Source organism: Sarcophilus harrisii, chromosome 1 (genome assembly GCF_902635505.1).
Source record: "Sarcophilus harrisii chromosome 1, mSarHar1.11, whole genome shotgun sequence".
Classification (NCBI taxonomy): domain Eukaryota; kingdom Metazoa; phylum Chordata; class Mammalia; order Dasyuromorphia; family Dasyuridae; genus Sarcophilus; species Sarcophilus harrisii.
The window spans coordinates 445833048-445850166 of NC_045426.1; the positions used below are offsets into that span (position 1 = coordinate 445833048).

The following is a 17119-nucleotide window of genomic DNA, read 5'->3' on the forward strand; positions in this document are numbered from 1 at the left end:
TTGATATTATAGTTCAATCTTTTCTTATTTAGTTCTAGTTTTCTTATGAAACTTTGAAATTCTTCTATTTCATTGAATGACCATTTTTTCCTTGAAATATTATGCTTAATTTTTCCAGGTAGATGTTCTTTAGTTGTAGTCCTAGCTCCTTTGCCTTCATGTATATCATGTTTCATGATCTCTAGTCCTTTAAAGTTGCTGCTGACAGGCCCTGTGTGATACTGATTATGGCTCCTCAATATTTAAATTGCTTCTTTTAGGGCACTTGTAATATTTTTTCCTTGACCTGATGTCAAGTTTTGAAATTTAACTATTATGTTCCTTGGAATTTTTATTTTGGAATCTCTCTCCTGAGGCGATTGGTGCTTATTTTGTCCTCTGGTTCCTGGACATAGGGATAGCTTTTCTTAATAACTTCTTAGAATTTCTGTTCAAGTTTTCCTTTTGATTTTGGCTTTCAGGTAGAACAATGATTCTGATATTGTCTCGCCTGAACTATTTTCCAAGTCAATTGTTTTTCCCACAAGGTATTTTACATTTCCTTTCATTTTTCTTTCCTTATTCTAAATTTGGTTCATTAAATCTTGATGTCTCATAATATCATTGCTTGATTCCAATTTTAAAGGAGTTGTTTTCCTCAATTAGGTTCTATAACTTCTTTTCCATCTGGCCAATTATATTCTTTGAGGTGTTGTTTCTTCAATGGGTTTTTGTATCTTCATTTCCACTTTTAAAGCAGTTTCCTAAGCTATTGACTCTTTTTTCATAATTCTTTTGCATCACTTTCATTTCTTTTCTCAGTCTTTCTTCTATTTCTCTTGTATGATTTTAAGCTTTTTTTGAGCTTTACAGGAGTTTTTTCTGGGCTTAAGACCACCTTCCACTTTCCTTTGGAATTTTGCTTATAGGTATTTTGATATTGTCCTGAGTTTTTCTTGGTTGGTCTTTCCTATCTTCATCATAACTTCTTGTGATCATATTCTGTTGTTCTTGTTCTTGTTCTTGTTCTTGTTCTTGTTGTTCTTGTTCTTGTTCTTGTTCTTGTTCTTGTTCTTGTTCTTGTTCTTGTTCTTGTTCTTGTTCTTGTTCTTGTTCTTGTTCTTGTTTTATTCATCTCCATCCGGTCCCTTCTCTCTCAGCCTGATGGATACCTGATGTTACCCTGAAGCCCACAGGGGATCCAATATAAAGTGCTGGCTGGAAGGGAAGGATGTGAGAGATTGCTGGTGCTGCTGGAGGCTGCAGGGATTTAGTAGCTTGCCTATGTTGAGCTGGTGTCCTGGTGGTAGTGCTTGGAATGTACTAAGACCAGGTGGGGTTTCTGTGTTTCCCTGGGGCTATATGTAGCACATGGAGGTTTAGCCACTAGAGGATAGCCTGATGCTATGCTCAATCACATGGAGGTCTAGCTACTGGAGAATGTCTGTTTGACCAAGGCTAGAGCAGAGCTTGTGGTGATTGCCTGGAAAAGTCTGCAGGCTCCCTGGTTTTGCCAAGGCACATTTTGCCAAGGGTCCTGGTGTTGACATTGACCTGCTCCACCATCCTGGGGCTCAGGATCTCTTGCTGATTTGCTGAGATTGGGCTTGCTCTGACTTGCTGGGAAGTTCAGTGTCTTGGACTACAGGTACCACTCCCTTTACCTAAATGAGAGGGATCCTCTCACTGATCCTTCATGTTTCCTGAGCTAAAAGATTATTTCACCTTTTCCCCTTACTGGTTATGGTCTCTCCAGAACCTGTCTTAGGGAGTTAATTTATGATTACCTGGAGGTGAACATGAGAAGTTTACAGTGATTTACTGTTTATTCTAACATCTTGGCTTCCAGAAGTCAATATCTAAATGCATTTAATTGCATTGTAGTCTATCTAATCTACATCTTTTCATCTTTATCAAGGAATACCTCAAGAGGTTTTAACAAATATTTTGCCAAAATCTAAGTAAATAAAATCTACAGTAAGTAATCTTAGTCTGATGTTAATTCTTTGTACTATAGCTTTGGGATCCTTTTCTACACATTCATTATCGATAATTTTTTTTTTTGGCTGAAGCAATCATGGTTAAGTGACTTGCTGGGGTCACACAGCTAGGAAATGTTAAGTCTCTGAGGCCACATTTGAACTCAGGTCCTCCTGACTTCAGGGTTAGTGCTCTATCCACTGCATCACCTAGCAACTCTACCAATACTTATTAGTAGTCATAGTCTATAATATTGCCTGGAATTTAAGTCAAATTCTCTGACCTGTAGTTTTAAATACTTTATCTGCTTTTTTTTTTTCAAAAAAGGAGGACAATGGAGAATTAGTTGGTTAAAATTGTGAAAGTTTTTTTCTCTTTCTTTTATATTCTGTTAAAAGCACTGCTTTACCAAACCAAAAAAATGGGGAAAGAAATATTTAGAAATTAAAATGATATAAAAAATTATATATTGAATTTGTAACTAAGAAATTCAAAACATTTACCTCTTTCTGAAATTGGGATATGTCTCCCATTCTCCACAATTTTTCAGAGTCCACTGATAATAGATCAGGAATCAAATCTTCCAGTTCTTTCAGAACCTAAGGAAGTACTTTTATGGATAAAGTATCTTGAATTCATCAAAGGAAACTATTCTCTTACTATTTCCTTTTTTATCTTGGATGTTAATTTCTAACTAGTTATTTTTATTCTTATTTGGTCCAAAGACCATTTTTCCTGGCATAGAAAATAGAAGCAAACTGCTCAGCCCTCCCTATATCATCAGTTACCATTTTGGCATGCATCTTGAATAACAGTCCTACCTTTTTCTTTGATCCTATTTCCTCCAATATAGTTATTGTTAATAAATGGAGGTACCTTCCAAGTCACACATGGGTCCTCCAAACAAAACTCTCCAGAATCAAGACACTCTTTTTATCTACATCCAATCAAAATCAGAATTTATGAACTTTCATCAATAATTTATAAATAAGAAGATGCTATTAGACCAAATTCTTCTATCAACAAGCAGTAAGTACCTATGTATCAGATACTATGATAATCATAGGCATTTAATGAAATAGGATGATAAGAAAAATAGCAGTAAACTTTTCTCTGTCCATTAATCTAAGGCATTTTTCCACAAATACTTATATCATCAGTTGAAAGAGAAACACACATAAGTAAAATTGTTTAAAAAAAAGCATAAATGTAGGGAATAGATATATATGCAAAATATATGCATGACGGGGCAATTTCTGCCTCTGATACTTCAGGACTACTGATATCTTCTGGTGATATCATCATGTTATTCCCTTTAAGGCTTATCCCTATTGTTCTCATAAAACAAAGTTTTTGCCAAGCATGTAGTCTTTGCCAAAAATAGGGTGTTTGCAGATATTACAGATGGGCATAGAGAATAATCTCTGTCAAACTTTGTTCTCATTGTCTTGTATAGTCATCACTTGCCAGTGATATATTAATCTCTTAGATCTTGCCAACATAGCTCCACTTGGTGAATGTTCTCTGTCCTTCCTGCTTCTGGTTTCAACTGAAATATTGTTTCATCATAAGGAGTTTTACCATAGTCTTTTAAAGCCAATATAGTATATGGTCAATAGAATATATGTCAATAAATTTGACAATTTAAATGAAATAAAAGAATATTCACAAAAATATAAATTACCTGCCTATATTAATAGAAGAAGAAACAGAATGAGTAAATCTATTGTAGAAAAAGAAATTGAACTTATTGTGTATCTAATTTATATTTTAATATATTTAACATCTATTGGTCATCCTGCCATCTAGGGGAGGAGGTGGGGGGGTAAGAGGTGAAAAATTGGAACAAGAGGTTTGGCAATTGTTAATGCTGTAAAGTTACCCATGCATATATCCTGTAAATGAAAGGCTATTAAATAAATAAAAATTAAAATTAAAAAAAAAAGAAATTGAACAGCCCATAAATGAGCTTTCTAAGAGAAAAGCACCAGGACCAGATGGATTTACAAGTGAATTCTATCAAATATTTAAAGGTCAACTAATTTTAATATTAAATAAATTATTTGTAATAATAGGTAAATATGAGATACTTTCAAATTAAATTACACAAAAAAAGTTTTATGGAATTAGAAAAATAATAACAAAACTCATTTGGAAAAACAAAAAGTCAAGAATATCAAAGGAAATATTGGAAAAAATAAAAAAGAAGGAAGTTTAACAGTACCAGATATTAAACTATATTATAAGGCAGCAATTATCCAAACTATTGATACTGGCGAAAAAAAATAGAAAGGTAGATCAATAAAACAGAGGAGACATGCAATTAATTTACAGCAGTAAATAAACATAACTTTATATTTGACAAGTATAAAGACTTAAGATTTTGTAATAAAAATTTATTGTTTGGTAAAAAAAAAACATTGATGAGAAAACTTGAAGGCAGTATAGTAAAAACTAGGCATAGACCAATATCTTATGCCATTTACCAAGATAAAATCAAAATGGATATAAGACTTAGATATATGGAGACATTTTACAAGAAAATTTAAAGAATATGGAACATATTACTTATCAGACATGTGGATAGATGAATAATTTGTGATTAAACAATAGAGAATAAAGTTAGGTGTAAAACAGAAAATTCTGATTATGTTAAATTTAAAAGGTTTTATACAAATAAAAAATGTAACCAAAACAAAAAAGGAAGCAGAAAATGTGGAGGGAGTATTTTATGGAGAGTTTATAAGATAAAGATCTCATATCTAAAATATATAAAGAATTTTGTCAAATCTTTAAGAATACAAATTTTTGCCAATTGATAAATGGTCAAAGGATATAAACAGTTTTCTGATGAAGAAATAAACCCACTTTAAAGTCATATGAAAAATGCTCTAAATCATTATTGATTAGAGAAATATAAATTAAAATAAGCTTGAGATATCATTTTATATCTAAAACTAAAATTGGTTAAAGTTATAGAAGAGAAAAGTAACAAATTTTGGAGGGAATATGGAAAAATTGGAATATATTCATTGTTGATAGAATTGGGGACTGCTCCAACTATTTTGGAAAGCAATCTGGAGTATATCAGTGTAGAAATTTCCAACAACTTGCCAAGAGCTTGGTTTGAATTATTTAGGGGATAGGAGAAAGTAGTTTTTCACCTATAAGATTCTTCCATTCATCTGTGCAAATTAATGGAGTCAAAGACATAAAAAGAAAGGTACGTCCAAGATGCAAAGTAATTGTCTTTCTCCTAACTATCCCAATACCTATATTAAATATATATCTTTCTAGGCTTTGAGTTCCATAGATTACACTATTATTTTTTAACAATTTTGTGGATTTACTTTGTTGTTCTATCACCATAGTTTCTCCCACTATCTCTCCCCATCCCATTTCAAAGTCACTCCATCTAGAAAAAAGTATTATTTTTCAAAGACAAAAAGAATCATACTATTTAAAAATTTTTAAATGATTTTTAAAACCATACTATTGAAAACAATAGAAATAAGTCATATACCTCTTTCTGCTATGGGTAGGAGATATATTCTTAACCAAGCAAGAGATAAGGGCAATTACAAAAGATAAAATAGATAACTATAATTATGTGAAATTGAAAGCTTTTGCATAAATAACATTAATGTATCAAAAATAAGAACAGAAGCTGTCAAAGGAGGGGGAAAATTGTATCAAAATTATCTGATAAGAGTTTGGTATCTGAGATATACAAATTAACAGATAATTTATATATGTATCCACATGTACAAATGTATATTTATTTCTCAATAGATAGACGGTCAAAGGATTTAAATAAACAATTCTGAAAAGAATTTTAGACTATTAATTAACTTATGAAAGAGTGTTCTAAATTGCAAATAATAAGAGAAATTCAAATATACAATTCTAAGGTTTTCCCTCATATCTTGAACATTGGTAATAACAAATAATAACAAAAAAAATTACTAATCACTATTGAAGGGGTTGTACAATGATAGACACAACAATATATTGTTGGTAGAGCTGAGAATCAATACAACCATTTTGGAAAATAATTTGGCATTATGCAAATCAAGTGGCCAAAATGGCCATACTCTTTAACCCAGAAATTCTATTATAAGACATACCATAGCAAAGGTATTGATAAAAAGAAAACTCCCTAATATACCAAAAAAAATTATAATAGTACTTTTCCTTTTGGCAAAGAATTGGAAACAAATAGAAGCCCATCAGGTATAGAATGGCTAAATAAATTGTGATTCATAAATGTAATGGGACATCATTGGAAGGAATGATGAATGAAATGAGTGTAGAGAAGTTTGGAAAGATCTATTTGAACTGATGCAGAATGAAATAAGCAGAACCAAGAAAACAATATATACAATGACTAAAACAATGTAAATAGAAAAAAACTAGTAAAAAAATAAATTTAATGTTACAAAATTATAAAGAATAAGCATGCCTCAAAGATGAGATATGAAAAGACACTCTCAACCCTTTGCATGGGTAGAAGATCCACATTTATTCTTCAGTTATTTTCCCTTCCTTTTCCATTTTTGTCTTTGAATAACAATACTATTTACTATGTGGAATGACTCTCTGAGCTGAAGGAGGAAAAGATATTAGGAAAAACCATAATGATATTAAAGCAAAATACATCAATCTAGATCTATAATATTGTGAAATATGATATAAAATGTGGGTCCGAGCCTAATTTCTTCCAGAAATTAGCTTTTCCATTCTCTCAGCAATTTTTAAAATCAAATTAAGAGCTCTTTTCTAGGTATTTTATCTTTTCTACTTTATCAAATATTGAACCACTGCATTCCACAATTTCTGATTCTCCCTTCTCTAATCTGTTGCATTGATTTATCTCTCTAAATTTTTTACCTATATCAAATGGTCTTGATGACTGCTTTGATTTGAACTATAGTTCTTTTTATCATTTTTCTTGATACTCTAAATCTTTTATTATCCCAAATGAATTTTATATAATTAAATTCTATAAAGTAACCATCTGATAATTTTACTAATATACCATTAAAAACATAAATTATTTTGTGGCATTGCCAAATTTTTCACTTTTATTACATTAGCATGGCTGAACCACAAGTACTAACTAGTCCTCCAGTTATTTAAATTGTTCTTTATTTCTTTAAGGAGCACTCCATAAATGAATCTGTATGATTTTGTTTGCTTTGGTAGTATGATCCCCAAATACTTTATGTATTTTTATAGTTATTTGGAATGATACTGCTCTTTTTATTGTTGCCTCTTGAACTTTGTTATTATATTAAAATGTTGTTGATTGGGGGGGAGGGGGTTGTTTTGCAACTTTCACTTTGCTGATGCTATTTTCAAGTATCTGTAGATTTTCTGGAATTTTCCAAGTTAGAAAAATCATATCATCTGGACATGCCTCTTTTCAATAATGAAATGATTGAATTCAGTTCCAATGATCTTGTGATGAAGAGAGACATCTACACTCAGAGAGAGGACTGTGGAATCGAGTGTGGATCACATCATAGCATTTTCACTCTTGTTGTTTGCTTGGATTTTGTTTTCTCTCAGTTGTTTTTTCCTTTTTGATCTTATTTTTCTTGTGCAGCAAGATAATTGTATAAATATGCATGTATATATTGTTTTTAACATGTTTAACTTATATTGGACTACTTGCCATCTAGGGGAGGGGATAGGGGGAAGGGGAAAAAATTCGGAACACAAGGTTTTGCAAGGGTCAATCCTGAAAAATTATCCATGCATATGTTTTGAAAATAAAAAGCTTTGGGGCAGCTAGATGGCACAGTTGAAAAGAGCATTGGCCCTGAAGTCAGGAGGACCTGCATTCAAATGTGATCTCCAACACTTAATACTTCCTAGCTGTGTGACCCTGGGTAAGTCACTTAACCCCAATTGCCTTAGCGGAAAAAAAAAAAAAGCTTTAATTTTAAAAAAATTAATATTATCTCAAATAATAGATTTATCTCCTCTTTACCTATTTTTATTCCTTAAATTTCTTTCTCTGTCTAATTGCTATTGCTAATATTTTCAAAATCATATGAAATGATACTGTGTAAAATAAGCATTCGTTTTTTATTCCTGTATTTGAAAGTACTAGATATGCTAACTGCATATAATTCTTGTTTTTGTTTTTAGATAGATTTTTTATAATATTCAAAAGATCCCTCTGTGCCTAGACTTTTTAGAGGTTTTAGCATAAATAAATAATGTACTCTATCAAAGATTTTCTCTGAAATTTTAAAAATAAATATGTGGGTTATGATTGTTTAACATGATTAGCTATGTTGATTTATTTCTCTATCCTTGCTTGCCTACTATAAATTCAATTTGGACATGATAAATGATTCCTTAGATGAATGATTATAGTCTGTCAGTATTTTAAAATTTTCAGTCTATCTTAATTAATTATATCTGTCTTTTTAGAAGATTGGCTAAAAAGTTTATCAAATTTATTAGTCACTTCAAAGAACCAGATTTTAGCTATTTGTCATTTCAAGTCTTTTTTTTTGTGGGGGGGGTTACAGATTATTTCAACATCTTCGCTTTTGTGTTGATTTTAGATTGGTCTATTACATTTTAATACATATTCAGTTCAGTAATCTTTTCTTTGTCTGTTTTATTAATGTATACAGGGATAAGATTTTACCCTTGAAGACTGCTTTAGATATCCCAGAAATTTCACTGTTATTTATCATCATTTTTCAAAAAGAATTTCCCCTTGTTCTCTTCTTTATTTAGCTTCTCTTTCTCTATTTCTACTTTTTCTTTTTTGATTCATGTCCCAAATATTTATTTAAGTGTTCCTTTTTCTCCAAAATCCTCATGGAATTAATACTTCTAGAGTATCTATTTGTAGTTCCTTCTTCTAAACAATTTCTATAATATTGTCTTGTAGATCTTGTCCCTTGGCCCTCTTTCTTCTTTCAAACCTCATTCTTACAAATACTACTTCTTGCAAGTGACAAGTTCCCCAAATTGTTTCTAAATATGCTCTTCTTATGACCAGCAGCATGAATACAGAGAGGCTTGGAGAGACTTACATGAACTGATGCTAAGTGAAATGAGCAGAACCAGGAGATCATTATATACCTCAACAACGATACTATATGAGGATGTATTCTGATGGAAGTGGATTTCTTTGACAAAGAGAAGATCTAATTCAGTTTCAATTGATTAATAATGGTCAGAAGCAGCTACACCCAAAGAAAGAACACTGGGAAATGAGTGTAAATTGTTTGCATTTTTGCTTTTCTTCCCAGGTTATTTTTACCTTCTGAATCCAATTCTTCCTGTGCAATAAGAGAACTGTTCAGTTCTGCACACATATATTGTATCTAGGATATACTGTGACATATTTAACATGTAAAGGACTGCCTGCCATATGGGGGAGGGGGTGGAGAGAGGGAGGGGAAAAATCAGAACAGAAGTGAGTGCAAGGGATAATGTAAAAAATTACCCTGGCATGGGTTCTGTCAATAAAAAATCATAATTATTTAAAAAATAATAATAAATACAAATAAATAAATAAATAAGTTCTTCTTAATTGATTTTTACTGTCTTTCCACTCTTCCAGTGTCAATTGTCTTCAGAAGTTCTAATTTACCTTTTCTTAAGGAAAGATGAGTGTTCTAAGTACCAAATCTCTATAGATTTGGTACTTTTTTTGGTGCTGTTGTAAAATCCCAAGTTTCCTTTATATAATACCTTTCTTTTCCCATGTTTACTTTCCTTCATTCCTTTTTTACTGGTATGATTTTTATGTTACTCTTATTTTTGGTTGCTATATCTCTTTAACTTTCTCATATTTAAGTTGTCTGAGGTGTTTCAAAAGCAAATAATTTTTTAAGGCCTGACTTTCTTTATAGGAATAGTTAGGCTTCTTCTTTTGTCCTGAATAGCTATCTTTTTTCATTGATGTTTAGGCTCAAATTTTCAAGAAAGGTCACCCTGAGTTGCATCTTGAGCTCCTTTGCTCTTCAGAATATATTCTATTTCATCCTAAATTTGTTGTTGTTGGGGTTTTTCTTTTTTGGGGGGAGGGGAGAAGGCAAAGGGAAGGACAGTGCAAAAAAGTCATATTACTTGAGTTTCCTTTATTTTTGAAGATCCATCTCCTGGTAACTGAAAGTATTTTTTTAATTATCAATGGAATTGATAAATTCAACCATTATTCATCTTGGAGTTTGCTACTTAGGGTGTTTTTCTGAAGATCATCTGTAAATTCTTTGGATTGACACTTTATTTTCTGTGTTCAGAACTTCAGGGCACTTTTCTTGTAACATTTTTTGCTTTCTAGTATTCAGATTTTTTGAAGTGTTCCTTTCAGGGCATTATAATCCTTGTCTGTTTGTATCTTATCTTTGAGGTAAATAGATTTTGTTTGTAGGTAGCGCTCACTTTATTTTAATATTATTGCTTTTCTTTATTTCCCTCCAGGTTAAACTTCACTTCTGATGTTTTGTATTCCCAGTTATTCTCTTATTGTTTCTTTTATGAGATTTGTCACCATGGATTCAAGTTTTTTTTTTTTCTTCTGGGCAAAATGTAAATTCTGTATTCACAATTCTTATTTCTGCTAAGCCATTAAACGATATACTGCTGTGGTTCCATGCTCCCTTCAGAACATTAAGGATCTTCTGCCTCTACAGGTGTTGATTTATTTCCTTTGTCTTACAATCCTTTTTTATTGATGTCTGAATTTTTTCCCTGATCTGAAGCCTATTTTCTCTTCTCTAAGTAATATCCTCCCTGTTGATTTATCTGCTTATAGATATATCTGCTTTCAAAGACTCAAAATGTTTGAATATTCTTCCTCAAATTCTTTCTGATATCATTGCTGATTTTAGTCTTTTTCCTTTATTTCATCCTATTCCTAATTTCTGACTCCTTCCTCTTTGATGGCAATTTCTCTGGGGGTTAAATCTCAAAATTTTGTCAGTCTCCTCCCATTCTCAGCAATTTATGATTCACCAGACCAATTCTCTGTCCCAAGTGACTTATGGGGAGACTATACTGTTCCCAGATAGATATTGGGCTCTTTCCCTCCTTCTTAATGGAGGTTCCCCCACTACCTACTCCCACATACAGATATTCTGCCCTAATTCCCTCTGTTTCTTTCTAGCCAAGCTCTTTTACTGCACATAGCACTACCTCTCCTTGCTGCCATCTTGTATCTCACTCCTATTGCAATCTGAGCAAATTTCTACTGTTTGTATCTCTGTAGCAATTAAGGAAATATCCACAAGAGAATATAGAGTTTGAGTTCAATAACAAGCAGGAGTCAGCTTGTGCAGTCCCACTGCTAGAAGCTTGGTAGGCTATTCATAAGAACCAGAAGTCACCCTACACTATTCTTAAAGCATGGTACTATATATTGACATTCATTTTTCACACCATTGTTTCCATATTCTGTATATTTCCTTTTTTCTATAATGGTTAGTAATTGCTCTATGCACTCACATCAGTCTCATGAGATAATGACCTTTGGTTTTGTTATTCTTTATATCTTCAGAATTTTATTAAGAATTTTTTATTTATCCTTAACAAACTTTCCCTCTCTAGTTTTAGTATGTGAAATCCTATCTATCCTTTCTGTGAATACTCTGAAATCACCTTTACTAAAACTAAGCCATCATGTTATGATATTCACAATTTTCCTGTCTTGTATTTCAAATTCAAAAGTAAACTTGTCACTTCTCCCAAAAGTTTCCCAATTTCCATAGCCACTGCATGACTTTACAGTAAAAGGAAAACCAAAATCAAATTTTTCTTATTGACTTATATCTCCTCTTCATTTAAAAGATGAAATTATCATTAAAGCAAGTCAAGCTTTCATTAGCTGCTTTACCTTTCAAAGGAAGATAACTCCTGACTTTATTGAAATAATTGAAGTATATTATCCTTATTTCTCATATCTCTACATCAGGCTCTTTATCTATTTTATAAACTCTGCATGAGTTCCTATTTTCATACATGTGTTCTATAGTATAGCAATATTATAACATTGCTTCTATTTGTTTCCATTTGCATCTACCTAAATGCTCTCCATCATGCATCTTGGCTCTGATTTCTGAATTTACTTATATAATTATCTCAATAGTTAATGCCATATAGTGCTACTTCAGCCAAACTCACTTTTACCTCTTCCATTTCTTTTGAATGTGGTATTTCTTTTCAGAACTATAGAACTATATTCAGATTTTTAGGTCTCATTTGACCATATCAAAGTGGTTTAAATGAGCTCCAATTTGCCTCTTTAAATTAGGATATCTAATTCACCTGCTTGCTACACATACAAGAATCAGTATATAGATATTTAAGACCATGTCTTGGTTTTGGTTTTGGTTTTATTTCTGATTCCTTTCTTGTATTTTATCCCTGGTGGACTTATGAATGTTCTCTACTTACTGTTATGTCTATATTGTAGCTCTTCTTTATCCTATTTAGCTTGGTGAATACGTGTAGTTTCTCTTCTCCCTCTTTCTTTTCAGTTTAAAACTCTTTTGATTAGATTTTCGAGCTCAAGGCAAATATTTTCTTGCCAGTCTTTATTAGATCCACTTCATCCTTAGTCAGGAACCTATCATTCTTATATGTATGCCATGATTCAGAACTATAAATTCTATTCTCAGACCTCTTAGCTGATTACTTCCCAAATATGCCTTTTTCTTCCAAATTCCTTGCCTTCAGCAATAAAAACATCATTTACACAGTTAAGCCCTTTTTATTCAACACTTCAAAATCTTTCTAGATAATTTTGATTAATGACTGATGATTTCAAAATTAGTCTAGATGCCTTTTTCCAGTATTATTCTGATCATATAAATCTCCAAAAGTGAGGAGTATTAGCATTAAAGGTACCAAAGTAAATAGTGGTTACAAAGACTGAGTTTTAGAAGAATGACTCTTGTTCATTAAAGAACCAAAGCTATAAGGCAAAACCTCATTATTATAGTAATTAGGATATCAGAAAAGGAATAAATGAAAGAATTCAGATACAAGTATTCAATTATAAGAAGCAAAGTATAAGGTCAGAATAGAATCATTTGTATATATATTGTATAGCCAATAAGCTGCTGACATAGGGATTCCCTAAATCTCTCCAATGTGTAATTGGTTCCAGAATGTGATGTGAAATTGAACCCACAGGGGAAGATATTTAGTTCTAGCCTCAAAATTTAAAGGGATAAAGAAGCGAGAGTTGAAGCAAATCACTGTAACATTTTTATTCAAAGGTCTGAAACTTTATAACCATCTGTAACATTATTGTAAACTCATAAATAAATAAGAACACTGAAGAAACTAACTGAACAAAATAATCATCACCAGGTCCACAAACTTGACTAGCAGGAGCTAGTCGATGCAATAATATACTGGAACTGAATTTGAATTCAGCCTCAAAAACTTAGTTTTCTCATCTGCAAAAGGAGGATAATAATAGCACCTGCTTCAGAAGGTCATTTTAAGGATCAAATGATATAATATATGTAAGGTGTTTAGCACAGTGACTTACACATAATAGATGCTGTGTAAATGCTATCTGCTTTTATTTATCTATTTATTATTATTTGGGAATGGGCAAAATAGGACTGAAAATTATATGGTAGAAGGATAAATTGAAAACAGAAAGAAGTGATGCAACAATAGAAGCTAGAAACTATGACGAAAAATTCAATTATATAAATCAAAAACCCTCCACACATTATTGTTACTCCTAATTCTGTGTCCAAGCATAAATTTTAATTCTTATTTCATGTGACCTTTCAAGCACTCTAATAGCACCATATTTCACCTTAGTTTTCTCTTCCCCAAGCTAAATATCACCAACTTATTCAGCCATTTCTCATATGGCATTAATCGCCATATTTTCCTCAGCCATATTGCCATTCTTTGTGCAGTGTCTAGTTTATCAGTGTCATCACTAAAATATAGGGCACAGATAGGAACACAATGTTTGAGGTTTAGTTTGATCTTGCCAGGATACAAGGGAATTGCCCAAGATTGCATTTATTGCTTTCTATGTCATTCTGTTGAATCTAGTGATATCAAGTTTGTGGGACATAAAATCCTTAGAACTTTTTAATATAAATTGCTATCTAGTAATACATTGTCTGTCTTATATATCTGAAATTTGGGTTTTTTCAAAAATCCATATGAACAATGTTTTCCTATTAAATTTCATCTTATTAGATTTAGTCCAAAGTTCTAGTCTGTTAAAACATTTTTAAATATTACTCTATCAAACAAAATGTTAGCTATCTCTCTTAGCTCATACCATCTGACATTGTAATAAGCATACACTATGCCTTCATTCATGTAATTCATTAAAAATATGAAATAGCTCAGAACAAAAAAAAAGATCCCTGGGACACCTTAATAGAGATTTGATTATATTACACAATTAATAACTACTCTTTGAATCATTTTTCAGCACAGTTTTAATCCATATAACCGACCTATGGTCTAACTAACATCTCCCTCAAGAAATTCAAATTGCTCAATACAATTAGCCTTGTCCAACAACAAGCATCTTGAAGTTGAAAACACTGTAGTAGAATTTTCTGAGTCAAAAAAAATTAATAAATTCTCTTCAGATTATATTGTATCAGTAAGAATACTAGAATCTAGGACTGATATGGATCCCCAGCTTTTATATTTATACTGAATGATTGATAAATTCAAGTACAGTAGCTTGCCACTTTTCTAGTTGGGCCTGACTTAAGCCAGTTCTCTGGTGATTTAGGTTTAATATTGGAACAAAATAAGATAATAAAAAACCATTCAACAATTAACAAAAAGACTCTTGGGACAGCTAGGTGGTGATAGAGCACCAGCCCTGAAGTCAGGAGAACTTGAGTTCAAATCTGGTTTCAAACACTTAACACTTTCCAGCTGTGTGATGCTGGGCGAGTCACTTAACTCCAATTGCCTCCGCAAAGAAAAAAATAAAATAAAAAATAAATTTAAAAAAGGCTCTTTACTTAGCCATAGCAGGAGAACCATTAACAAAAATGGCCTCGGTACAGCTAGATGGTGCAGTGGATAGAGCACCAGTCCTGAAGTTAGGAGGATCTGAGTTCAAATGTGGCCTCAGATATGTGGCCACTTCCTAGATATGTGACCCTGGGCAAGTCACTTAACCCTAAGTTCCTCAGCAAAAAGAAAAAAAGAAAAATGGCCTCAAGGACATGCCTGAGTAGACCATAATTTTCAACCCTTCAACCATCAGAGAACTACTTGAGTTTCTCTGTTGCTGCTTTGTACTCAGGTGACATAAAAATTATTTCAAGATTCTAAGATTTTAGTACTCTAATTCAATCCATTCTCAAAGATGGTTTCAATACATTACAAGGAAAAATTATCTTATTTTTTACTATGGGTTGTGGTTAGGATATTGTTCCTTCTATAACTACTTTCTTTCTTTTAGGTTATTTGAGAGAAGGATGATTTTAAAAGTAGCCTCTCATTAGAGGAATGGGAAATAGAGTTCTCTGAAGGGACTGAGCACCTATAGCAAAGGTAGGATGCTGGCCCATTTCTTATCTACCTCTCTGACTTTATACACATTCAACTCCCATAAAAGCATCTTGTTTCTAATAATTTCAAATGTTCCCTGATCTAATATTTTTAAATTACCTATGTCATTTTATCAATTTCATGTCACTTCCCTAGCTTCTTTCTGACTTCAGGGGCATTATCTCCATCTAGTATTCACTGAAAAACTATGTGATATTTGCGAAACAGAATTAGAAAATAGCCAAAGGTAGCAAGATATGGAAATAATGTTGGAGGGGCCATGTTAAGATATATGTATACTACTATTCTGTTGATTGAGTTGTGACTTGATCCAACCATTCTGGGAAACAATTTGGAATTATATTTTCAAAAGTCAGTAAAAGATACTCATACCCTTTGACCTTCAGGTCCCATTGTTAGACAAAGAAGTAAAAGACATAAATAAAGGTTTCATATACACCAAAAGAGTCATATAAGTACTTTCTGTGGTATCAAAAAATGTTAACAATTAAGAAATGACTAAACAAATTATACTGATATATAATAGACCATTATTGCACCATGAGAACTGACCTATGAATGAAGAATTCAGAGAAGCAGAAGATATATGAACTGCTGCATAATGAAGTAAGTATACTTAGGGAAAATATATGCATAACTATATGAAAGGACAGAAGAGACACAATTAAACTCAATGCTATATTATTACAATTACCAAGCTTATACCTACAAAATAGTAGAGAAAATTCATCTTTCTCTCTTCATTACAAAATTGAGAGGACAGTATTGGTATAGAATACTATTAAACACAATAAGTGTGTTGTTAAGTTTTGATGAATTGTTTTTTCCTCTTTATTTTTAATCTTTATTACAAAAAAAGGATTTTAAGCTAAGAGAAGGAACATATATATTTGAAAATAAATGAGATGTAAATAAAGTCATCAATTAAAAATGAGATAATACATACTAAGTGAGGAATTTTTTAAGGAAAAAAAGAGATAGTCTTGAAATCCTCTAGCCAATCCTCTTACAAAATTGTGTAACAATGTTGAGGACAACATATTGTGATGTCTATCTCCTCAAAGCATTATTATCCTTACTTCAGAAAAAAAAAAATTCTGTTATCTTCTGAAAAAAAAGGTAGGCAATAAATGCTTTTGAGAACTATCAATGTCCCCAAATTTAAAAGCAGAACATATTTTTTCACTACATTAAAATTTTATCTCTCCCTCTAACCTTTTTTTCTCTTCTAAGATATACCTTGGGACACATTAGATAGGAAAATAATCACCACTTCATTGTAAATGAAGAGGTTGATTTTTTTCCTAATATATATTACATTTAGAAGTGAAAGCATGGCTTTTATTTCTATTATTATATTATCTTAACAAACAAGACAAATTTACTTGTTTCCCTTCCAAGTTTATATAATTTGAAGTCTTTATCAAAATGGATTTAAATGGAAATAAATTCAATGAAAAGTACCCAGCATATAGCAGATGCTTAATAAATGTTTGTTAAATGGTTGATAATAAAAAATTTTAAGGGCTTAATTTACATGGATAAAACAAAATGGAGATACATTGAGATATAAAACATAATATTTGCTACTGAATGCATTGAT

The 17119-nt window shown here is 31.7% G+C and overlaps 1 protein-coding gene across 1 annotated transcript in view; it reads right to left on the reverse strand.

Annotated features, from left to right (window-relative positions):
- Positions 1-17119, reverse strand: part of GDAP1 (ganglioside induced differentiation associated protein 1) — a 31138-nt gene that overhangs the window by 12332 nt on the left and 1687 nt on the right. The window lies entirely within an intron of this gene.